The sequence below is a fragment of the Mus musculus genome, chromosome 14 (assembly GCF_000001635.26).
Source record: "Mus musculus strain C57BL/6J chromosome 14, GRCm38.p6 C57BL/6J".
NCBI classification, from domain to species: domain Eukaryota; kingdom Metazoa; phylum Chordata; class Mammalia; order Rodentia; family Muridae; genus Mus; species Mus musculus.
Window position 1 is genome coordinate 22,507,205 of NC_000080.6, and position 25,398 is coordinate 22,532,602.

The 25,398-nt window shown below is 42.0% G+C and overlaps 1 protein-coding gene and 1 long non-coding RNA gene across 5 annotated transcripts in view; one reads left to right on the forward strand and one right to left on the reverse strand.

Moving 5' to 3' along the window:
• The window catches only part of Lrmda (leucine rich melanocyte differentiation associated), a 1,036,590-nt gene that overhangs the window by 487,701 nt on the left and 523,491 nt on the right, over nt 1–25,398 (forward strand). The gene's annotated exons all lie outside the window — the stretch shown is intronic.
• The window catches only part of 4930405A10Rik (RIKEN cDNA 4930405A10 gene), a 35,625-nt gene that overhangs the window by 31 nt on the left and 10,196 nt on the right, over nt 1–25,398 (reverse strand). Inside the window, exons 3-4 of the long non-coding RNA NR_046307.1 lie at nt 23,809–23,994; nt 1–563 (exon numbers count right to left, since the gene is read on the reverse strand). The exon at nt 1–563 is cut by the window's left edge and continues 31 nt beyond it. This is a non-coding gene — a long non-coding RNA (RIKEN cDNA 4930405A10 gene). The remainder of the gene's footprint in view (nt 564–23,808; nt 23,995–25,398) is intronic.

The window sequence follows — 25,398 nt, forward strand, 5'->3', positions numbered from 1 at the left end:
CCAGTGGCCATCCTAGAACACACTGCCAGCCCAGTCGTAGTTAGATATTACAAGGAAGATCTTTGCTCTCTTCTGGATTTTCTCCGTCTCTTAGGAAAACTGTATCTTCTCACATTGTTGTCCGTGCTGTTTTAATACTGTTAAGCAGAAACGCTACGTTTGTCCTTATGTCCTCTGTGTGTGTCTATCTAGTTCTTCTCTGTGTCTATGTAAAGGCTACTAGCTTTGCTTGTTTCTCAGTAGAGAGGTGTCACTCTCCAATACCATGTTCTTCAATTTCAAAACATTTTCATGTGTCCAATCAACAGGCTAGCTCTTGTTGCCTTCTCTTTACTCCTCCATGTGGAGATGGTTTCAGCCAGCCATTCTCCCACAAAGTCCAAGCATCCAATATCACAGGCTTCTGCTCAGTGCCACTGACCTGAGGGTTCTGGCTTGCATCAGTTTATGTTCACAAGCTCACGCTTATTATGATAATTTTTTCATGTTTACTTTTCTCCTGTTGGTACCTTTCATCAGCTTCTACACCTTCAGAAGCAGCCCGGTGCTTTCATTTTCTCCTTCTGAAAGAAGGGATGATTCTTTTACTAGCATCTTAAACTGCATGCCAAATAGGGACTCTATGGACTAGCCTGCCACCTACCACCTACCACCTACCACCTACCACCTACCAGCACCACTACCTACCCCCACCTACCACCTACCACCATGCTCTTTCTTGAGAGAGTCGAACAGTGAGTTCCCAGACTCAACAAGGAAAATTAGGCCTTCCAAATGGAGCTTGTGACCTGGGATACTGTGTGGCCAGAAAACCTCCAATACACTGAGGCCTTGCTTTAAGGCTAAGGTCTTGGATGGGTGTTTAGGATACACACTTCATAGTTGAAGGTGTGGCTTCAAATAGAGTTGCTTTGAAGATGGTGTGGTGTTGAGATTCAAGGTCAATGGCAAAATCTGCTTTGACCACGTGGCCAATTTGACTGTTGCCATTTGATGACCTCAGCAAATACATATTCTTTTTCTCTTGTAATCTCTGGTGCTTTCCCATGCCCCCATCCATCCCCTGACTACTTGTACTTTTGCCTTCTAAAGAAGCACACTGTTTTTCCTTTCCTCCAGAGGCATCATGGTCTACAGTGAATAATACATAAAGCAGAGACTACAAGGTTGTTCTGCTCAGTCAGACTATTAGCTCTGGGGCCTCAGGTCTGTCTAGGTAAGCCTCAGCTTCCTCACAAGAAAAGGGAAGATGAAATATTCATGAGGTTTCACATCTTTCCTTAGGGCAGCTTTGGGTGAGGGGAGGTTGGGATGTAACACTGAACCCTTTGCTTGTACCTCAGCCCCAGAACCTCTCCCTTTGTTTTGCTACTTCCTCGGCCTTAGGCAGAGGATATCACTTGAGAAGCAAATGGTGGTGCCCAATATTTGAAGGCCACCTTCATAGTTGCCCATTTAGTATCCCGATTTCCACTGGCTTCTAGTGTTCTTTGTGCTACTTTGTATTTTTTATGACTTTTGTGCATGGAACACTGTTGTAATCACTCACCTTTTGTCATCCTCAGGCAGGCAGTCCTGAAGACCAAAGGTTAGGACTAAAGGTGCAGACAAAGCTAAGTTGAGAGCTTGTGGATGAGAAGTTGGCTACACTTAAGGCAGGAACCAGAAATAGGATGACACAGAAGGCTGTTTTATACCACCTCCTCATCCCTGTCCATCCATATCCCTGCTCTGGAAGGAGAGATAAGCCAAAGAAGCCCTTGGGCTATCACTTGCAAAAAAATAATAACAATGCCTCTTGTGTTCAAAAGTTTAGACATTTCAAAAAATAGTTTTGCATGGCTCCATTTGCAGGTGCTATGAAAGAACCCACTAGACTGAGTAACTTATAAAGGAATGAAGTCAGTTTGGGGTCACAGTTCTGATCGTCCAAGATGTGTGACCCCAGGCTCTGGTGATGGCCTCTTCACATTTTCATGCACAGCAGAAAGCAGATGGCAGCAGATACATAGAAACAGTAGGGGGGGGGGAGGGTGGCAAAAGAGGCTATCCACACTCTATAGCAGTCTACTCTCACAATAACTACCCTCCTTCTGTGAGGAAGGCGTGTATTACTCAGACTGACCAAATGGCCTCTTTAAGGCCTCACTTTCCATCACCTCTGTAATGACAAGCAAATTCAAAGAGGAGTTTCATAGTGGACAAGCCATATTGGAGCTACATGTTTAATAGCCATGTTATATTTATATTGGGTTTTTATAAATCAACTGAAAAAGAAAGAAGGGCACTGGTGATCATTCTAAGAGCTCAGGGTGTGAGGGCGCAAGGATCAAAACCACGTGCCAGCAATTACACACAGTAAGTAGTAAAGCCAGGAATCCTATTGTTCATTCCTCCATATCCTTGTAATATAACATGCCCCCCACTGGCTCACGTTTTGAATGTTTGGTTCCAGCTGGTGGCTCAGTGTTGGGAGACTGTAGATCACTAGTGGTGGACCTTTGAAAGTTCGATCTAGCCCTTCTCTCCTGTCACATTCGCTCTGTTTTCTGGTTCCATCATGATGTGAAGGGCCTCCACTGTATGTTCCCACACTCATGGACTGAACCATTCCACTGATCTTTCCCCACCATGATGCTTTGAGACCATAACTAAAATAAATCGTTCTTAAGTTGCCTTTGTTACAGGCTCACTCACTAATGCACCACCTCCCAGAGTCAGCATGTCTCTAGTGGCCTCAGCCAGTACAGCTCCTTTCCCTCTCAGTTGTGTTCCTGTTTTCTTGCGATTATTCTTGCTGCCTTGCTTTCTCTCTCTCTCCTCCCAGCAGGAAATCAGGGTGATTATGGAGCCTTCTCTTAGCCAAGGTGTTAGGAGTTTATGCTACACTCCCCAGTGGACAGCTAATGGACTCTGTTGGGTTGGTCCAATAAAAGTTTCCCACAGTCCAATGCTGAAGTGGAGAACCTGAGTGAAGTTTTTACCACTCTTTCAGCAGACTCATCAAGAGCTTCCTTTTCCTCTCTGGAAATTGTGTTTCATGCCGCGTGTATTGCTAATCCAAGTGTTACATCAATCAGCAATCTGGATCTGGCTTGTTGTTCTCCTGGAGTGTGTTTTACAAGCAGAGATGGGGTTTCTTATTCTGGCTTACTCAAGCCCTCCTGGACTCTTAGAAAAATACTCAAAGTGCAATTTCCTCTCATCTCTTAGGATCTGGGTTTTTTGGGGGTGGGGCGGGGTGGTTGCCATTTAGAGTTATTGGGTTTTCCGAAGCATTACCTTAATAAAGACATTCCTTTCTGAGTTGTGCTTGACCTGGGGGTGAGATGGAGAATCTGGTTCTTCTCAGGGCTATTGTAAAGTTAGGGCTCACAGAAAACAGAGCAAATGGGGGCCTTTGAAATGTGATCCCCTTGGCCAAGGCCTGTCTTGTGGTTAAATGGAGGGCTTACCAGGACTCCCCTGTTCAAGTCCAGTTCCCCTGAGTATTTCAGCCTGGAGATGGGTTTGGTTTTCAGAGAACTTTATAAATGTTTAGATTCTCATATTTGCATTGTCAAAGAAGGGGACAAGATTCAACAGAGGACCATTACCAGAGGAGGTATTGGCTGGTAGGAGTAGGTCTGTCAGACTGGCTCTTAGATGTGGTACTCAGCTGTTTTCTGAAAGTTTGACCAATACTTGGTTCCCCCATATGAGTTTCTAGTAGCTTAGTCCAATCCATGAAGCCAAAAGTTCCTCAAAGAACCAGAATCCAAGCATGGTGGCACATACACTTGGGAAGCAGAGGCAGATGGATCTTTTTGAATTTGATGCTAGCCTGGTCTACAAAGCAAGGTCCAGGACAGCCAGAACTATTACATGGAAAAATCCTGTCTTGAAAAACCAAAGACAGGTGTGGGGTGGAATATGAGAGACTTCAAGCCTGTTTTTTGGAATTTGATGGTTTGGGGTTCTTTATTTTGTTAGTGTGCATGCTTATGGAAGTCAGGGGTTAAAATTAGATGTCTTCTGTTGCTCTCCATTTTATTTATTATTTACCTATTAATTTATCAATTTATTTATTTGTGTGTTTATTATTTACCCACCCATCTACTTGTCTATCCATTTACTCATCTATCTATCTATTTGTCTGTCTGTCTATCTATCTATCTATCTATCTATCTATCTATCTATCTATCTATCTATCTATCTATCTATCTATCTACCTACCTACCTACCTTACCTACCTGTCCGTCCGTCCGTCTGTCCGTCCGTCCGTCCATCTATCTATTTATCTACTGAGACAGTATCTCACTGACCCTGAAGCTTATGCTGCGCTCAGATTTGCTGGTTGGCAAGCTCCAGGTATCCTCCTGTGGTGCTGGGGTTACAGACATTCATGGCCACATCCTGTTTTCTTAGGTTTCAGAGATTCGAAGTCAGGTCCTCATGCTTGCAAGGGAAGCACTCTACTGACTGACTGTCATCTCTCCAGTTCCCCCATCCATTCTCTGTTCTTTTTAAGCAGCTACTTTTAAATATTCAAGAACATTTCTTTTCCCTAAATGAAACTATCCTGCTGACATCTTTCTCTGTTGGGTCTAAAAGACAGGACTTGTGCCCCAGTTCTATCTCATTTTGTGAAGGACTGATATTAAAATTAGGAGAGACTACTCTTTTCATTGCTTAAATTTATCCATAGCTTTTCTTTCTTTTTCCTTTTTTCTTTCTTACACACACACACACACACACACACACACACACACACACACCAAAATACAGACCTGTCCCAGCAACTGTGACATGGTATTGAGCTGTCTGAGGGTTTTTTTGTTTTTTGGTTTTTTTTTTTTCTGTTATCTTTCCTTTCTTTAAGAAAAGAGTCATTTCAGAAGAAGCCCTGACAGCTCTGTCACTTCACTCACACCTCTAAATTTCTTTTTCTGTTGTCAGTCAGCAGACAGCAGACTGGGGATCTGATGGGCCTGACTGATGTCCAAATACATAAGAGATCGGAGAGAGGCCTGGAGCAGTGAGTCAGAAGCCGTCGTCTTCTGCCTTTATTCTTGGAGGAGCTGTCAAGACCTTCAGAAGTTCCTCTATGCCAGGATCTCATATCCTGGGCCTCTCTCTATCTGCAGCCCACGTAAATAGACACACAAGGGCTGGGGCTTCCTCTGGCATACTTTCCAGAAATTACAGTTTGTGTGTGATGTTGAATTCCTCTGTCCTGTGTGCTGCTTGGGGGTGGGGATGAATACTCTATTGGAATTAAATGTTTTATGAAAACGTGACATAATGACATCAGTGACATCAGTGGAAATGACATGGGTGACTTCTTAGATTCGGAGGCTTAGAAGCAAGTGTTTTAAACCTAAAATCCATTTATTTGTGAGGGACCTTGCATAGATACCATTTCTCTTTCTGTATGAGGAAGTGAGGCACGATGTCTACCTATCTCCAGAAGGCAGAGCTCTTTAGTTTCTGTAGTTACAAGCAGCCTCAATTCACTGTGTCTATGAACAGAATTCCAAATGCTGGGCTCTCTGTGCCCCATATGGGTCTTATGACAAATTCTAACTCACCTGTTGGTTCTGAGCTAGTCGTTGGGACTTAAAACACGGATTGTGCAGTTTTCTGATTTCTGGATATTAACAGAATTATGAATAACAGATTCTCAAGATTTAAAAAGACCACCTTTACAATTTCATTTATCTGTCCTCTCACATTGCCCATGGTTTCCACTTTCTATCTTTGGCTAAGTTGTCCTAAAGGGATAGTTTATCTTCCTCCTTTACAAATGTACCTCAGGGTTCACCTAACCATCTCCTGGGATCTCTATGGAGAGAGGCTAACCACACATTTTGCCAGACATGCTTCTGCCTGGGACACACAGCTCATCAAGGTTAGAGTATTCAGATAATGTGCCAGCCTGGGAAACTGTGTTGTTTGACAATGAGCCTTGTAAGATACAGTATAAAGCATTGGCTTTGGAGATAAGTCCTTGGGTGTCGATTCTGACTTTACCTTTACTAAGTGTGTGGCCTTTGTGGAGCTGTAGATATCTTCTTTCTTTTATTTTAAGAGTTATTTAATGGTTTGTATGTGTCTGTATGCAGGTGTGTGCAGCTTGTTATGTGTGTACTGGGATACAAACTCCTGTTCTCATAGTTACAGAACAAGTATTCTAAACCACTGAGCCATCTCTCCAGGCCAGCATGTATTATTCTTTCATTGTCTGTAAAGCATGATGGGTAGCATCAGGATCATTGGGGTTGATAGTCATATTTAAACTGGACTTATTTTATAGCTTTTACTAAGAGCTTCTCATCTATGAATTATTTAATCCTCACAACTCAAGAAGACCAGTAAATATTACTTCTGAAGCCCTGGGTTCAATTACCAGCACTGTACGACTGCACACATAACCTGAATATTGTAGGACACACCTTTAATTCTAGCACCTGAGTGGAGGAAGCAGGAGAATCAGTAGTTTTGGGTCATCCTTGGCTACACAGTGGGCTTGAAGCTCATCTAGTGCCTCTCCTCTGTATGTGCCTCTTGCCTTTGGTTATTACTCAAAGAGAATAAACCCAAAAAGATGTTTAGTGGAACTTTTGTGTAAAGCCAGTTGGGACTCAGGTCAGATGTGTCTTCAAAGAGACTTTTACTGCTGACTGACTCTAAATTGAGTCCCTACTTCTAAGTCGCCATCACCCTCTATTCCACAGTATTTTAAAAAATAACTTCTCAGAAGAGTGCCTGTTCATGTCATTAAAAGTTTTGCTTATTCATGTGCTTTCATCTGTACTGTCTATTCTTAGTAATATATAAATTGTACGAGCAAAGGCCTTCATCTGCCATATTTAATCCTGTACATACTCCATCTAGCAAAAGGGCTGTATCATAATGCTATGTAGTAATAACAATAATATTAATAATAACATTAATAATAATGTTTTTAATACTTCTTAAAGTTACCATTTTCTAGGCATTGTTGGAAGCACGTCACATATATTAACCCATTCAGTTTTCACAAAGATAATGGATCTTGGCTATCATTTTTATTTCTGATTTATAGACAGGGAGGGTTTATACAGCAGCCCAAGGCCAAACAATTACTAGGTGACAAAGTTTGTGTTAAAAGCCTGGCCATGGGGCTCAGAGAAGATGCTTTGAATCACCATAATTCCGTGCCTCTCTGGTACATAGTGTGTGCTCATGTAGCAGATGTATTAATGAACAGAAGATGTCCTGAAGAACCTCACTGGGCATATGCAATCATGGATTATTGTGCAAATGGGTTACTCCTGGACACTGCTACGTGCCCCCCTTCCAAAGCAGAGAGTACAGCACTATCTTGTGTGTATTTAAATGTCCCATAAGTCCAAATGAGTCTCAGTGACCACCACAGCTATTTATATTTTACACTTGATAGAGCCTTGGTTCAATTGTCCTTTTCTATTTTTCCTTCTCTCTCTCTCTCTCTCTCTCTGTCCTAAGAGAGGAGAATTGTGGGAAATATTTTGTTTTCCTTGGGTGCCAAGCTATGTATTTACTTCAAGTTTTATTAAATGAGTTATAAATTTTCCCAGCAATTTCCTCATAGCTCAAGAGGTTTAATTTGCATGTGTTGCCTTTTGCAATATGCTTTTCGTAACATTGCAGATGCGTCTTCCCTAGCTTCAGTAAACAACAGGCACTCGGCCAGGTTTTTGACTGAACACATGCCAGGCCTGGGAAATAGGAGTTAACTCTGTGCTGGCTGGGGGCAAGGGACACACATCTCTGTCTAGCCACAGCATCTGAGATTTCTGGGGGAGTTACCAATGGGCAGGAACAAATACTTCCAAGAAGAAAAACCTTTTGGTTTTTGTGACCCTAGGGTGATGTTCAGAGATACTAGAATCTGGCCAGGGCTCTGTGTTAAGGAAGACAATCTGATATGCATTTGCTTCCAAGGCTAGGGCTTTTGGGTTTAGAGCTGATCCTTGGGGACACTCTAATTGGGTTTGAGTTTGGACATGATTATTAGATATGGCCCTTGAGTTCCTGCTGAATGGGGTTGTATGGTCCCTGGCAGGTAGACGTGTTGAAAGGATTGCAGAAAGTGAAGATCATAAAGCAGGTCGAATAGAGCGGTCATACTGCCAACTCTTCTTACCCAAGGACTTGCCTAGACTACTGAGTTTCTCTTGAGAAAGATACATATTCTGAGTGAGGATTTTCTGTTGACATCTCCCTTCTAGGAGAGGGAAAAGGCACTGGAGTTAGGGACTGATACTATGCAGGTTAGAATGAGGTTTGACTGCATTTAACAGAAAAAGAATCTAAAGTCAATGCTGCTGTTACACGCTAGGGATTTGTTTCTCTTGATGATGAGCTGTTGTAGTGGGCAATGCAGGCCAGGAGTTTCATGACATGATGAGGGATCCTGCTTCTTTCTTTTTGTAGCTCTGACTTGATGTTTGCATGTTTTCCTCATGATTCAAGATGGTAGTTGATGCCATTGTGGTCTCTTAGAGACAGAGAGGGAAGAATGACGAGCAAGCTCAGTCTCCTTTGAAGACATGTCCATCCTGTCCTTTATGATTACAGTCTTTGTATTGTATTGGCCAGAACTTATTCAGAGAGCCACATATGAATAAAAGATATAATTGTTCAGCCTGGCAGCCACATGCCCAATGGTATTCTAGCTTTTGTTGTGAAGGAGGAAGTGGAAAATGGGATGTTACCATGGGGCCATTGTCTCATGGCTCTATATTTGAAATAAAAGCATGTTTACTTGCATAAAAATATTCTTTTTCCAAAGTTTGCTTCATTATGATGTCAGGAAACATAAATAATATGTTTATAGAATTTTATAGTTACCTTCTGCATGCACTAAATAATAATTGGTATAATGGACTCAAGTTTTAAATGACATCATAATTTTTTATATTTTTGCATTTTATTATTATATTTTTCACTATTTAAAACAATTTTAAAACTCAAGTACAGTTTAATCATATTCTTCTCCTCTACTTCCCTATCCACCCAACTTTAAGTCATTTTTAAAGAAAGAAACAAAAACCCAATATAACAACAACATCCTAATAAGAAAACAAAGTAAAACCACACTCAAAAAGATAAAGAAAAGAAAAACACCAAACTATAACCAAATAAAACACACACACACACACACACACACACACACACACACACACAACTGTGGAGTCCAATTATATGTTGTTCACCTACTCCTGAACATGGGGCCTGCCCCAGAATGGTTGATATAACCAGGGTCACCCTATTATAGAATTTTCCTTTCCCAGAAGATATAACTGGCAGTTCAGTTGTTAAACTTTGCGATAGTGGCTAGAGTTTTATTCATTCATTCATCAAAAAATATAACAAGACCTGGTCCTTGCTGCTGGTGCAGACCCCTAGTTGGTCTGTTCCCCTAAAAACTCAATATCCTGATAGATCCTAGAGGACACAGTGCACTCAGAGCAGTTGGTAAGAACCCCTGCCCCCTTCCCCCACCCAGTCTGAGTCCTGGAGCTGCTGCTGGGAGCCTGGTGGACTTGGGACCCATCACCAACCAAAGCCCCACCCTCCCAAATATCACTTCCCTTTCTTCCACCCTTCTCACCCCTTCTGACTGGTCCTTGCTGCTGGGGCAGACCCCTAGCTTGTCTGCTCCCGTGAAGACTCCATATCCCAATCCATCCGAGAGGACCAGCTGCACTCAGAGCAGTTGGACACACTCCACTTAGAGCAGTTGAGAAGTTGAGGACCCTCTGCAGTGAGAGCAGTTGAGGATCAGCTGCACTCAGCACAGTTGGACAACAGCTTGACTACTCCACTACAGTCTGAAGGCCTCCCAGGAGATCTTCTATAGCCAGGGAAGCTGCTCCTGTGAAGAGGCCCCAGTTGGAAGGCCCCACAGGTGGTCTGATACATCCAGGGCTGCAAGCCTACTAGGAGACCAAAAGCAATCTAGGGACAAAAGAGGCAGACTCCATATAGTCACCCAGCTCAATAAACACTAGGGATATCCAGATGGTGAAAGGCAAGCACAAGACCATAAACAAAAGAAGCCAAAATATGTGGGCATCACCAGAACCCAGTTCTCCCACCAGAGCAAGCCCTGAATACACCAACACACCTGAAAATTAGGTATCTGTCCTAAAATCTTATCTCATGAAGATAATAGAGTCCTTTAAGGAGGGTATCAATAATTCACTGAAAGAAAAACAGGAAAACACAGGCAAACAGGTGAAGGAATTGAATAAAGCGATCCAAGACCTAACAGTGGAAGTAGAAACAATAAAGAAAACACAAATGGAGGCAAACCTGGAAATGGAAAACATAGGAAAGAGGTCAGGAATTACAGTATTGTGAACAAAATACAAGGGACAGAAGAGAGAATCTCAGGTGCAGAAGATATGATAGAATTCATTGACACATCTGTCAAAGAAAATTCAAAACATCAAAACCTCCTATCCCAAAGCCTCCAGGAAATTTAGGACACAATGAAAAGACCAAATCTAAAAATAATCAGAATAGAGGAGAACAAAGATTCTCAGCTCAAAGGACCTGAAAATGTCTTCAACAAAATCATAGAAGAAAACTTCTCCAACCTAAAGAAAGAGATGGACATAAAGGTACAATAAGCCTATAGAACACCAAATAAATGGGACCAGAAAAGAAAATCTTTTTATTACATAATTATCAAAACACTAAATGCATAGAGCAAAAAAAAAAAAAATATTAAAAGCTCCAAGGCAAAAAGACCAAGTAACATACAAAGGTAGACCTATCAGAAGTACACCAGACTTCTCAACAGAGACTGTGAAAGCCAGAAGAGCCTGGTCAGAGGTTGTGCAGACTCTTAAGAGAACACAAATGCCAGCCCAGGCTACTCTCAATCAACATAGATGGGGAAAACAAAATATTCCAGGACAAAACCAAATTCAATTTAAACAGTATCTATCCACCAACCATCACTTACAGAGGATACTGGAAGAAAAACTCCAACACAAGGAAGGTACCTGAACCAAAGAAAGGACAAGATATTAAGCATCTCACAACAAAGTCAAAAGGAGAGGACCACAAGCACATAAAACCACCTACAAAAACAAACATGTCAGGAACCAATAGTCATCTCTCTTTAGTATCTCTCAATATTAATGGACTCAACTCACCTATTAAGAAGACATAAACTAAGAGACTGGATACATAAACAAGATTCAGAATTTTGCTGTATACAAGAAACACACCTCAACAACAAAAACAGGCACTATCTCAGAGTAAAAGGATGGAAAAAGGTCTTCCAAGCAAATTGTCCCAGGAAACAAGCAGGAGTTGCCATCCTAATATTCAATAAAACAGACTTTCAACCAAAAGTTATCAAGCGTGATGAAGAAGGACACTTCATATTCATCAAGGGGAAAATCCTCCAAGAGAAAAAATCTCAATTCTGAAAATCTATGCCCCAAATGCAAGAGCACCCAAATCCATAAAAGAAACTTTTCTAGAACTCAAAACACACATTGAAATCCAAACAATAATAGTGGGAGACTTCAACACCCCACTCTCATCAATGGACAGGTCATTGCACTGAAATCCAAACAATAATAGTGGGAGACTTCAACGCCACACTCTCATCAATGGACAGGTCATTGAAACAGAAACTAAACAGAGACACAGTGAAACTAAGAGAGGGTATGAACCAAATGGATTTAACAGACATATACAGAACATTTCACCCTAAAACAAAAGAATACACCCCCCAAATCAACCATATAATTAGCCACAAAACAATCCTCAGCAGACACAAGAAGATAGAAATAATACCATACATCCTATCAGACCACCATGGCCTAACGCTGGTCTTCAATAACAGTAAAAACTACAGAAAGCCCACATATACATGGAAACTGAACAACTCTACTCAGTGATAATTTGATCGATGAAGAAATAAAGAAAGAAATTAAAGACTTCCTGGAATTTAATGAAAATGTTAACACATCATACCCAAACCTATGGGACACAATGAAAGCAGTGCTAAGAAGAAATTTCATAGCACTAAGTGCCCTGGTAAAGAAACTGGAGAGATCTTACACTAACACCCTCTGTGAGTTCATGTGATCTTTCCTTTCCTTAATTTAGAAGGCCTTACTTTCTTGGTATCCTTCAGCTTCCTGCCTCTTACAGTCTTTTGTTTCCTCTTCTGTGGGCTTTCCTGAACTCTGAGGGGAGGGATTGGGGCATCCTAAAATTTTACATGTAAGTTTCAATTGAAGTAAATCAATTAAAATGCTAAATAAACACAGGCTTTTAGAAATGAGAGGTGACATCTATGACCAGACTGTGTGAGTTTGAATATGTGTCTGTCATCAATTCATCAACTGGTTAAATAATCTTGGCCTTCTACCCCGCCCCCACTCCCTGTGCACATAGCCCTTCAGCGCACACACACACACACACACACACACACACACACACACACACACACACACACACACACACAGAGTTTGTAGCATAGGCTAGTCTCAAACTCTTCTGTGGCTGAGGAGGTTGTTGAATTTCTGGTTTTCCTCCCTCCACCCCTTGGGTGCTGAGATTGTAGGTGCCCATTTATGCAAAGCTAGGGATGACACCCAGATCGTTGTGCGTATTAGGCCAGCACTCTACAGATGGAGCTACATCTCTATTCATCTTCCCTCCATTTTTCCAGCCTGTAAAAGGACATCAGAGTTGTAAGGACGGGATAGGATACCAGTACTTGCTGAACTCTCAGATTAGAGCCACTGGAGTCAAAAATAAGAACCTTGGACATTGTCACTCTTGTGGCTGTGGTTATGGTTTATACTGTTGGCATGTATTGTGAGGAAGTGTAAGAGAAGGAATTTGGGGAGAACAGAAATTATGCGGGTATTATACATATGATGGAGATTGGGGAGACACTAGCTCAGAAGAATGAGGTTGACAGTTGACAAGGATAAGTCTTAACCTCAACAATAAAAAAATGCTTTTACTAAGAGTTAATATTAGTGCTTTATAATTTCAAGTGGTTTCATATAGGAGAGTAATCTTGATAGTAGTTTATTAAGCATTTGCACTATGCCAGGTACCATGGGGATTGCTTGGATTGTATCAAAAGTTAATTCTTTCAACACTGCCAGCTGGTGTTTCCTGTTCTGCTGATGAAGGACTTAAGTCAGGGCTAGGTTAAGGTAATTTCCAGCATCCTCTGTTCTCATGGGGCTAGCCTCACAGCCTCTGCTAAGTAACACCCCCCACATCCATTTGGAGCCTTTCTTTCCCTCATTCACCCCCATTTGGATGTCTAGCCTTTCACTGTCTCTTCAAGGGTCTCTTAGACCCTCTGGTTTCCATTTCTGTTCTTGTTCCTTCTGGCAACCCAGTTGCCAACTACTACAAATATGCCAGTCATTTCCTAAGCTTCTCCGTGCTGTCAAACTGTCCTGTCCAGCCTCTGTGGGCATGGGACAACAAGCGACAGCTTCTAGTTTGCTGAAGTAAGACACAAAAATAGACATTAATGGGCCCATGGATTACATCTCTCTAGGTCATTCATCTTAGAAAGTGCTGGTTTATTTGAAGTTTTATTTACTTAATAATTGACCTCTATCCCCCTCCCTTCTTTCCTGTGTATAATAGGATTTATTTAAAGCAGTTTAAAGCTCACAGAACCAGTGAGCAGAAGGTGGAAAAATTCCTATGATAAACCCTGTGCTCACACACGCATAGCTTCTCCACTATCAGTGCAGCCTCCAAATTGAAGTCTTTCATTGACTGGAATAATTAGTAATGGAAGTTAAATGCAGGAAACACCCCAACACCCCATGGGCAAGTCTTAGGACATCTCCTAGGTCATTGTGTAGGGTTTTGAAGTTGTTCCATCTTAGATCCCTGACAAAAAAGGACTACAGATGTAATAGAAAGGGACACCCCACTGAGCAATCAGTCAGGACCTCTGCCACTTTCCCCACAGTCCCCTGTCTGGTGCATAGTATACACTCACTCAGTATTGTTGGGAGTATGAATCACTTGCTATAGCCCTTTCTGTTGGGAAGGGAACAAAAGGCCCCTTAAGGAATGGTCCGGTGAATTATAGTGGGTAAGGTTTGGTTGGGCCTCATGGACTTGATAGATTTTTTTTTATTATTATTATTATTCCAGCTATAATGGTCTGTCATTCAGGTCAGCTTGCTGTCATCCAGGGACCCTGTGCATCTCTGGCTATGTGTGAGCTGAACATGAGCAGCATACTGCTGGGATTAGGGGGCATTCATCTTCCACTATCCTCTCATCCTTGGAGCTGGAGGCTCATGTGTTACTCCTGTGATGTCATAAAGCAACTGATGTCTTAGTACATGCTGCAAGAGTTATTTCCTCTTTTGCTCTTCCTACAAATTGTACCTTATGATCCATTGAATTCCACTTTCCTATTTTCTAACATTTCTCATTTTCTGCCCTTATTTTATCCTCTCTCGCAGACCATCGAACGGAGGAAGAAATGTTGCTTAGCAACCAGTATGGAACCAGTCAATACTTTCTCTAATATTAACCCTTTGGAAACAAGCAGCCAGTCCCTGAATTATATCATTCTCTGTTAGTATATCTTAAGGTCGAAGTTCATGCAAGTTGACAGTCCAACCCCATAGTCCAATCACAAGCATTGGGGTAATGCATGGGTACTTATGTACATTAGAGAGTGGCAGTGTGGCAAATCACATGCATTGTTATTTTGCTAAAGGCATTCAGATTCCTCTTCAGTTTGCTATGACTACTGTAGGATGGACTTTTGTTTTCAAGTGCAGTAGCTTTCAAGGGTGTCCTTACTATATGTGCTGGTTTGCATTTTGGACACTTAAGTTTATCTCATAAGCAGAAAGTGCCTTTTCTCTAATGAGACATCTGTGACATTTGTCTCTGATTTCCATTGGGCTTTACTGTGTGTCAGATTCCATGTCAGGCACACACTAGCAGACTTGGTTCTTCCATTCATTTGCCTTCTTTACTTACTTTTTCCACCTGAATCTTGCCCCCTCCCCTTGAGTGGCACGTTGAGATACCAGGTTTTCAGATGCCCGAGTTATTCCTCTGCTGACACATTTTTTCCCCATTCTGACTCTACATTGTCCTCCTGAGGTGATTGAACCTCTCAGCAAGTTAGTAACATAAGGCAACTGGAAGATGAACTTGACCTGTGACTCTCTCTCGTACAGGCGCTTGTACGTCTTACTTTGCCCTGCACAAAACTATGTTTGTGAAGTTGGTTTTCAATGTCACTCTTCTTACCTATGTACCCAAGCTACTTATTTTATGCTACAATTTGACAAATCAACTCAGTTCCTACCCCTATGATCCCTGAGGCAGTCAGTGCCACCAGAAGATAGGACAGTGTGCTGATGTCATCTTCTCTCTAGCATGCCACTGAATTTCTGATAGCTCTCTACAGAACATCCCATGTGTAGAGTGAATGTGATTCTCCTGAATGTACACTAAATAGGTTTTGAGCAGTGGACTTTTTAAACTGCCTCCTTTTCTCTCTTATTAGTGAGCAGCTCCTCTTTCACACTGTACCTTCTGAAACAACCAGCAGGTCTTAGAATGAACTATCCTTGGACCCTCTATAGCCTTAGAGTGTGACTACCGTTGGGGTTACCAAATTTCTTGGGATGCCATGGAGCCTATAAGCTTAGTCATTGATGGATTATGTTCATTGTGTAATGTTTCACAGTCCTTGCACTTGATCCCTGCCATTGGTTGTTCTAGCTGATGTATAAAAGCATCTTTGGTGCATGGATTCTACAAGGCAAGCCAAAGACTATGCCAGTTTTAGTGATATTATCACTGGTTTTCCACAAGGCCATATGGAGTCACACATCCCTCACCTAGAGCATCTTTATCACTTAAGATTGGTAGTTATTTCCAAATGTGATCATATACAGAATTTGCCAGGGATATTTATCAGTTGATACTTGAAATCTTGCCTTGTTTCTTTAGAACAAAAAGGAGAAAGGTTATTCAGATGCATGTCAGAATACATATATGATTTTAGCAACCTCCATTATTGTACACAGATTATGTGGCAGACATTCTAGATGGGTTCCTTGCTTATGTTTCTTCCAGTCTTCCCAGCAGTCTTTCAAGGAAGGTATTGATCTTCTTTTGTAGATAAGAAAACTAAAGATGAGATATGTTAAACTCTTGCTCAGGCAGGCCTATGTGATGGAGGAAAGTCACTAACTATAGCTGGTACCTGGCTCTGCATGGCCCACTATTGTTGATAACTTAGTGTTACTCTTGACAGCTGTTTTTGTTGGAAGGCAGAAGAAAGAGGAGTTGTGGTAAATATGAGTCATGTAAAATTCTAGCTATAAAAAGACCCAGGCTAGTTGTCACCCTGTGAAAGATTCTAGTCATCCAGCTTGTACACTTGATGACTGAAGCTGACGGAGGCAGGAAGTATGGGGACGTAGGACCCTAAGTAGACATCCCAGACTCACTAGTGTGGAAAGTCTCCCACTGTCTCTCATTTACTGCCCCATCCCAGTTCATTTCCAGTCACTAGGTGTGGCTGGAGTTCTACAACTCAGTGGTGGCTCTGAGGAGTGCAGCAATCTACTGCCAGATGCTGCAGATGGCTTTCCTCAAGGCAGAGCATTTTACAAATAGTATTTTCTCATCTTCTTCTGACAACCCTGTGAAGCATGTGGTCTGATGGACACTTTCAGTGAGAAGACAGAAGCCCAAAGAGGTTAACAACCTCACCTAAAGCAATGATGCTACACTGAGGCTGAACTCTTTTCTGATATCAAAGGGATTTATTATTATTATTATTATTGTTATTGTTATTATTATTATTATTTTCATTTTGGCTTTTTGAGACATGGTCTCACTCTGTAGCCAAGACTCATGAAACTCACCACGTAGCCTCACCTGGCCTAGAAATCCTGATCCTGATCCTTGTGTTTCAAGCTCCCGAGAGCTGATATTCCAGGAGAGTTGCCACCATACTTATTGTCAAAGCTCCTCTTAACCATCATATTATGCTGATATGAAAGCTTGTTGGTCTCTGTCTTCTGGGCTTCTAAAGTGGGTCTGTGTCTGTGCTCTGTGCTGGAACCTGATCTCCTTCATGTTATACTCCCAGCATTAATTTGTCTAATTAAAGTATAAGGCTATGACTAGCGTGTTGATAGATTAGTTGGAGGTACTCAGCATTCAAGACACTGATGGCCTTGGCCTTTCTGACCAGTTCAACTGATTCCAAACTGCTGGTGTTGGAAAGATCTTGGGTCCTAAGGAGCTGTAGCAGAGAATGCTGTCATCCAGTCCCCCTTACGGAAAGTGTAGCTTCATCTTCAGTCCACTTTGGACTTTTTAAAGATATCCTGGGCAACAGGAGATCATGCATATAAGAGTTCCATGGCTTCTGTGTTGGGTGCCTACTTCATATTTTACACTTTGCCAATCCCATGAGATGGTGGCCAAGTCCTTGTTGTAGGCCACGGTCAGTAAAATGGATCTCTGTGTGCTTTCATCCCAGTTTCAGTTTTATTCAGCAGGGATTACAGTTCTAAATTTTCTTCCACAAGCAGTTATGAGAGTATAGGAGTATCGGGTTGGAAATTCCATAGGGTAGGAATGGTTGGATCCTCAGTGTTAGGATTAAAGGTTGGGGATGGGGTCACAGTAAAGGACATCCGTGTTCTGGCTTATGATTGCATTCTAGCACGTTGTTAGGCTATGGGCATGAAGCTGGAACCTGCATGTGCTGTGTGAACCACCTCTGAAGGTAGATAAGAAGAGCTCACCACACAGATTCTGCACATTCCATGGACAACAGTGTCCTGTTGCAGAGTATGTCCTTCCCACGACTTCACATAGCCTGCCAGACAGTGTCAGCAGCAAGAAAGTAAATCAGCTGAGAGGCAACTTATTTCCTGTTCATACCTTATTCATTGAAGTCACAGACAGAGCAGCCTTGAGCAGCCATTCACAAAGGCTGCCTAGGCTTGGTGCTATATGAGGTAAGGATGTTTGGGTCTTGACTAAGGACCCAATATGGAGAAAGAGGAATGGTCACAGGAGCAGAAAATTGATAGGCCTTCCTCTCCATGCTCAGCTGGAAAGATGGTCATAACTACCTGTTGTAGGTGGGCATAAGGGAAGGGCTGCAGTTACACTCGTGGTACCTCTGTCTCACTTCCATTGCTCAGCTACCATGTCCTTCATCTACTTTGCATTGCACCTTTCTAGAAAGAAATCTGCTCTTCTTTCCTTTCTCCAGTCTATAGGCCTTTCCTACCTGCCTTGGGTCCATGGCTGAACATAGAGCAGTTTTACCAGTTTATGCTTAAACTCTCTATCAATGGTATGTGTGTGTGTGTCCATAAATGTATATGTTACTGTGTCTGTCTATCTGTCTAGTGTGAGGCATTGAGCATAAATCTGATATGGCATGTGTATGGAGGTTGGGGGAAAACTTGTAGGAATAACTTTCTCCATCATGGGGGTTTTAGGAATGGAACTCTGGTCATCGGGCTTGACTGCAAGCACCTTTACCCACTGAACCATCATAACAGACCGCATTTTGATCAACAACAGATTGGATATGGGTCTATGAGTGTTCCTGGGAGATTATGTTGGCTGTCATTGCTATCAGTGGCCTAGTTTGTAGGAGTATGTTCTGTTTGCACGGAGACAAAATTATCTAGCAATGTTTTTTGCAGAATATACCTGCGCATTGCTATATATGGCTTGTAGATCTGTACATACACACATACACCTAAGTATACATACAGATACATAAGTCATATTTATTTTCTATAAATTAGCTTTTATTTCTATCTAGAAGCTATACATTTTTAAATGTAATACATATGTATGTCATATATATATCATATATATATATCATATATATATTTGTCTACTGTGTGAATGCATGTGTGTGTACAGTGTTTATGCATACACTTTAAAGTTTTTTGAGGTTTCTTCTCATCTTCATTGTTCTATTATCCCTGTAAGGTACAGGCCAGGCAGTTCTAGAGCAAGGGGAGCCAGTGGAGGGCAGGCCATTTGCTGGGCACTCTCTATACATCCTGAAATCATTCTGGTACATCAGTGTTGGAGCATATTCACAGTGGCCTTTTCTTTCACAGTGCTACAACTTGGTTTACAGACCTGGATCATTGCTGATCTCATCTTTGTGTGGCAAGAAGACAGTTGAGTGCTAGGTGTGTGGCTGAAATCCACTACTCAGGCCTGTCAAGAAGAAGCTGCCTGGCTTTCCTTGGGAATCTGTATCTTGTGTGCAGGAACCCCAAGCCAGAAAGTAGAGACAAGAAAGAGACAGGAGCTGAGGCCTAGGCAGAACTGCTTTCATGAGACCTGATCTGAAGAGAGGGAAAGAGCAGCCAAGGCCATGGATCTTCTGGCATCTCAGCACTTTGTCCTCCCAGCTGGGGTTGGGAAGACCTCTGAGGCCTGCTGACCAAGGATGCTAGCCATGTCTGCTTATAGTCGGAGGTTACTATGCCTCATACACGGGTCCTAGACTAAAACGGACACTCCTTCATGCAGTCTGGGCAGGAGTGGTCTGTATTTGTCTCTTTTGTCCATGACCCTTTCAGGATAATCAAAAGAGTACATAGTAAGTTCAATAGGATGGTTGTAGTTCTACAGCCAGGCAAGGGCTCGGATGGCATGCCAATCAAGCTGCCCCGACTGGGCAGTGCTGGAGACTCCTGGGGATGCACTTGGCGTTTTGAAACTCAACCTTAGCATAAGCTGCCCTGAGTTGCCTTTTGAGAAGCTTGGGCTCAAGTGTATGGGCTGTGATGATAGGTTTGACTCATCCTTAGTCCTTAATCCAGAACTATCCTTAACCAACCTCCATGCACATAATTAAATGTTTATGACTCAGGCATAAAGCTACTTTATTATAGTCTAAGAACTCAGATTGGTTTATTATAATAATACGCACAGTTCTTTTCTAATCTATGAAATTCACGAGATAGGGTGTTAGGAGTGGAGGGTACTCTTCCAACTGATTTCAGAAGAAATATGACTGGACAATGGGTTTATGCGCAAGTGTGGCTAGAATAACCAGTAAGGCTCCATCAGAGAAAAGTATTTTTTGTTTCCTTTGCAAGAGGGTGTCAATAGCAGATAGATATTGGTTAGGTATGGGAGCCCATATTTACTTTTTCTTTTATTTGTGCTTGGATGACAGCGAAAAAACATTTTGTTTTTGAGTGATAAGTACAACAGATTAAAACATCACTGAGATATGGTTTCTTCCCTCTGCCTGAGTGTAGGTGGTCTTAGCACTTCGAGCTCTCTAAACACTGTCTTCTCTGATATAAAGATACATTTCTTCTTCTAAGACTCTGATTTTCAGTCTGACCCCCAATAATCCCAGAACCTATTATTTGTTTCATAAAAAAAGGAAAACAGCATATATTGATGAGTTTGACAGAAGATGTGCCTCCCTTTCCTTCAGGGCAGGAGCATTGGAACTTGCCACCTGCAAATTCCAGTGAAGGATCCTGAGAAGTTTGGCTGTAAGAAAATGCTTAGGTATTGTTACACCTAGCCACTGCTGTGGCCACCAAGTTCTTTGCCCATGACATAAGTTAAGTGTGTGCTGCAGTTCACAAATTGCTGCCTACAGAGTCCACCAGATTGTCATTGATTTGTACATACAGAGTCAGCTGGGGGGCCTTCATCTCTCATTGTGGTCTCAGACTCTCAGGCACTGGAAGTGTCTGTGTAAGCTTCCCTCAACCTCGGCACCATAACCCTCATCCACTGAGCATCTCACTACAAGGCCCAGTTTATAATGCAGGTAACACCTGCTTCTTGCTGCTTAGCCTTTTGGACGTTGTCAGGAGTGAATAGCCATGGTTGTAATGGTCTTCAGAGTCTGAGGAGACTTATTAACATTCCCCTTATCAATATTACCTTCTGCTGAATGTCTCCAAGAGAATTTGGAATGCCCATATCCACAGAACACATTTAATCCCATGAAGGTTAGCCAACCTCTTTTTAATTCTATTTCTATCCTTTCTATCACAATGAAGAGAACACATATGTTTGGAGCCAATATGTCTTAAACATTTCTATTACATGTGGGACTTATTTTTAGTGAAGAGATCTGCCTTTAGTAGGATATTATATCTATAAAGTAAATCTTAAATTATTTTTCTGTGTGGATCACATTATGTCAGGTGGCTGCCTTTCATTTGTGACATATGCATAGGATTCCCTGTGAAAAGCTATATGAGGAGAAACTAGGCAGCTTAGGGCAGGCTTGTGTGCCTTGGTGCTACTGTTACCTTGAACTAGACACTTCTTGGTTATGTGGGACTGGCTCATGCATCTTAGGTTACTCAGTAGCATCCCTGGCCTCTGCCCACTGGAAGTCACACCCAAAGCTATGATCTCCAAACCAATTTTCAGACACTGTTCCAAGCAGTGGGAACTATATAACTTAAAGCAAGGAGGAGGAGGGGGAGGAAGAAGAGGAGGAGCAGGAGGAAGAAGAAGAAGAAGCAGCCCATGCTCATAGAGGGCATTGTGCAGGTAGTGTGAATGGCCAGACTTCACTACTATACTCTATTTTCTGAGCAAGAGTGCCTGTATTAGGACTGCAGAGACCTTGAGCCTAAATTCTTTGCACTCTGAAGCCTCTCCAGGGTGGTGATGTGTATGAGATTTCGTGAAAATCTGTGCTCTTGGTCAATGACTGGTAAAAGAAAGACATTCAACTAGGATGCATGTGGACTTGGCCACTCCTTGCAGAAGTAGCAGAAATCTCATGTAGCCCTAGGACAAATGCCAAGTCACCAGGAGAAAAAAAATGCAACACTGAGTCCTAATTTCTCATGGAGGGATTAGCATTGCTTTTGAGGAGCTGGTGAATTTGAGTGAGCAAGATTTAAACATTAGTTCAACATTACCATCAGTGAGAATTGCCGCATACTTTCATTAATTGGAATCAGGTTATGTGTGTTCCATTTAAAAGCAGCTCCAATCACTAATGGAATGACCCCCTTGTCATGTTCTGCTCTGAGACATGGAGTGAGATGGCTTTTTAAAGAATGATGTGTTTGCTACTTGCACTGACACCAAATGTCAATAAAATATAGATGTGGGGCGTCCAACCATGCTCACCCATTTTTAAAAGAAGACTTATTTCCATTTTTAGTGAACAGCCAGGCCCTATAAGCCTGGCTTACAGAACCCGGGGCCTTATGCCACTTGAGTATCTGCCAGGAAGGCATAGGAATTGGAGACTGGTCTTTCTCTTTCCATTGTTTTTCCTCATCCATCCATCTCCAATGTCATGTGACTTGACAGTCTAAACAGGATACACAGAGGCTGGTCTGAGTGTCTAGGCTGCTCGCTGATCTCAATCAGCCAAAAATCACATTCGTGCCTCCCTGTGTCCCACTCACACGTTGGCAAGCCCTCTCTAAGGCCCTCTGTTTTGTATCCATCATCTCTCCATCTCTTCCTGTCAGGTTTCACCTTGCTTCAGAGCAGAGCCACCCAGCAATGTAGTAATGCTAGCATAATGACCAAATAACAGGCATGTTATTATTCCCAGCAGATTGAGTGCAGAACATTTTACTGAAATGTCCCCAGTTAGACCCTGTTACTTCTCTGCTCAGACTTTCCCCCAAGGCCTGTTTTCTGCACAGTCCCTGGAGGCGAAGAGCCTCCCTGCTACTTTATACCTTGCCCTTGGTTAGTCTCTTGTCTCAGCTCCTCTGCTCCAGTAGCTTCTAGCCCATCCTTGGAGCTCTTTAGAACCGTCTGCCTACCTTTACTCTGCTCCCAGTTTTCCCTTTATTCTACTGCAGTGTTTAGAGAGGTCACGGTCCTTCCTTATTCTAGTCTTTAATCAAAAGCCATGTCCTTTATGAAATCTCTGATCTCTTTTTAAAACTTGTATCATCTTGCCCATACCCTACTCCCTCATCTGCTTTAGTTTTCTCCCTAAACGTACCACCATCTTCCAGTATATTTAGCTGCCTGTAGGTTATATGCATTGCCCTTTCGCAGAATCCCATTCCACTAGGGCAGACAGCTTTGTCTATTCTGCTCACTACAGCATCTAACAGAAACCTATGAATAAATGCCTGGACATTAGTGCTATGGGGAACAGCAGAGGGTTCTATGTGCTTCAGTGCATCTATGTGCACCTCCATCTATTCTCCATCCCAGTCCTAAGAGGTAAGCTATGCAGGCATTGTCAACCCTACTCCATAGATATGGAAAGTGAGATGCAAAGATACCCAAGGCTCTGTCTCTACCTGAACAACGAGAGACAAGGAGGCTCAGATTCCTCGGGTCTCCAGTGTTTTTTACTTTTGCTCCCCATACTCAGATTTCTAGAGTGCTAGGATGGTTGCAGAAGAAATTGGCAGCCAATTAGAATTATTTACCTGGATGCTCAGTAGCAATGCTGGACCCCCTTTGCTCCTAGGCCCCTGTACTTTGCCAACACACAAGTATCTCATGGAGCAGCTAGCTTCTTCTGGCCTTTGGTATAATTAGCCTGGAGGCCTTTGGCTTGCTGCAATCGCTGCTAAGGCACTATTCATTACTGCCGTTCATTAAGACAGGACACACAAGATGAAATATTTTAGGTGAATCATCTGGCCTAATTTAGAAAGGCTCTGTAGGGCTTGGGCCTTTGATTTATCAGGCAGAGGTATCTGTTATCAGAGTGAGACATACAAGGACTTATTTATTATCTAGAATCTGTTTTTAATTTCAGAGATTGTTTACCTTAACTGCTGTGTGTCAGACTCCAGGACAGATTTCGGCTTAGCATTTAATTTTAGATACTTGCCATGGCAGACAGTAAAAAATGGGTCTCCAGAATTTGTAGTTTCATTATGAATCTTAGCTCCTGGCAGGCCCTACCAGCAGTTTGTCTTTGAAATCTCCTTGGTACTTGTTAACCCTGCTCTGCTGTGAAAGAGATATAGTTTATTTATTGGATTTTGCCCATTTATGAAAAAGTACAGAAATTATTAATGGTTTAGTATCTATTAATGCATTACTTGGGTGGAATTCAAATTCTAATATTTATGGTAAATCCCTTTATAATGAAACAGTAGAGAATCAGCTCTCCTGCTCCTGGAATTTGGAAGGTTCTGGATGCTGTTGGAATGGCTCCCTGTGAAATATGAGCCCTGCTGGTTTTATATTTACACCCATAAATAAGAAATAAGTACTTCGGGTTGGAGGAGAAATAATTAAGAATATTTGTGTAGATAATAAAGAGGAAATAGTCCAGTTTGGTGAACTGTGTGCTTGGGAAATGCCAGAGGCTGCTGAGACCAGGATGAGAGATGTGGTAGAGATCAGGACTGAGGAACTATGGGTAAGTAGCTCTTCTGAAGACTGGTATGTGTGTGTGGGTATGACTGCTCAGGGCTGAGCTCTGGTAACCTGGCTGAGATTCCAATTTTTTTCTTAAGGCAGGGCAGCTATGATGGCAGGTACTTGGAGTGTTGAGGACTTCAGATACCTCACCTGTGAAATGGAACCAATATTTCACATGAGTATAAACAATTCTGTACTACCAGAAGAAATACATATATCCATGTATATGAGATCTGAACAGAGAACCTGGTTATTATAGAGAAACACACACACACACACACACACACACACACACACACACACTACATACAGTACATATGAGATCTGAACAGAGAACTTGGTTATTTTAGGAGTCTCTCTCTCTCTCTCTCCATCTATCTATCTATAGGTATAGGTGAGTAAATTTTATTAAATATAGCTATATGGTATTGCAGAATTGAGAAGTGTAGTTAGTGTTGAGCTGGGACTAGAGTGAGATTTCTGACTTCTTTTCCAAATGTCTCTTATGCTGTATCATACAACATCTACTACCTCTTGCAATCTCACTGTCCCTGAATAACACTTGTGTGTTCAACAGAGAGTTGTATCTGACTTATGAGAGCATGAATTTGAGTGGACAAAGGATGGGCATCTTCAAGATGTATCTGGGGACCTGCTTAGAAAACCTAGTTGAAGCAATGATTATATTTATCATGAAGTCAATGATGGCGATAACTCAATGATTTGCTGGGTTTATGCTCCAGACTCTGGGCATGTGTTCAGTATGTATTATGTCATTTAATTCCAACAAATTTATCAGTGAATAACATAAATAAAATGGGGTCCAGTGAGGTTAAGAATTTGTGTAAAGTTACAAGCTAGCAAGTGTAAAAACAAAGAGAGTGCAAAGCATGTGACTTGGTCACTGGACATGGGTGGCTATATCTTCTATGGGTTTATGAATGGGGCTTGCTTACAGGTGTTTTGTTACCTTTCCCACCATCATGA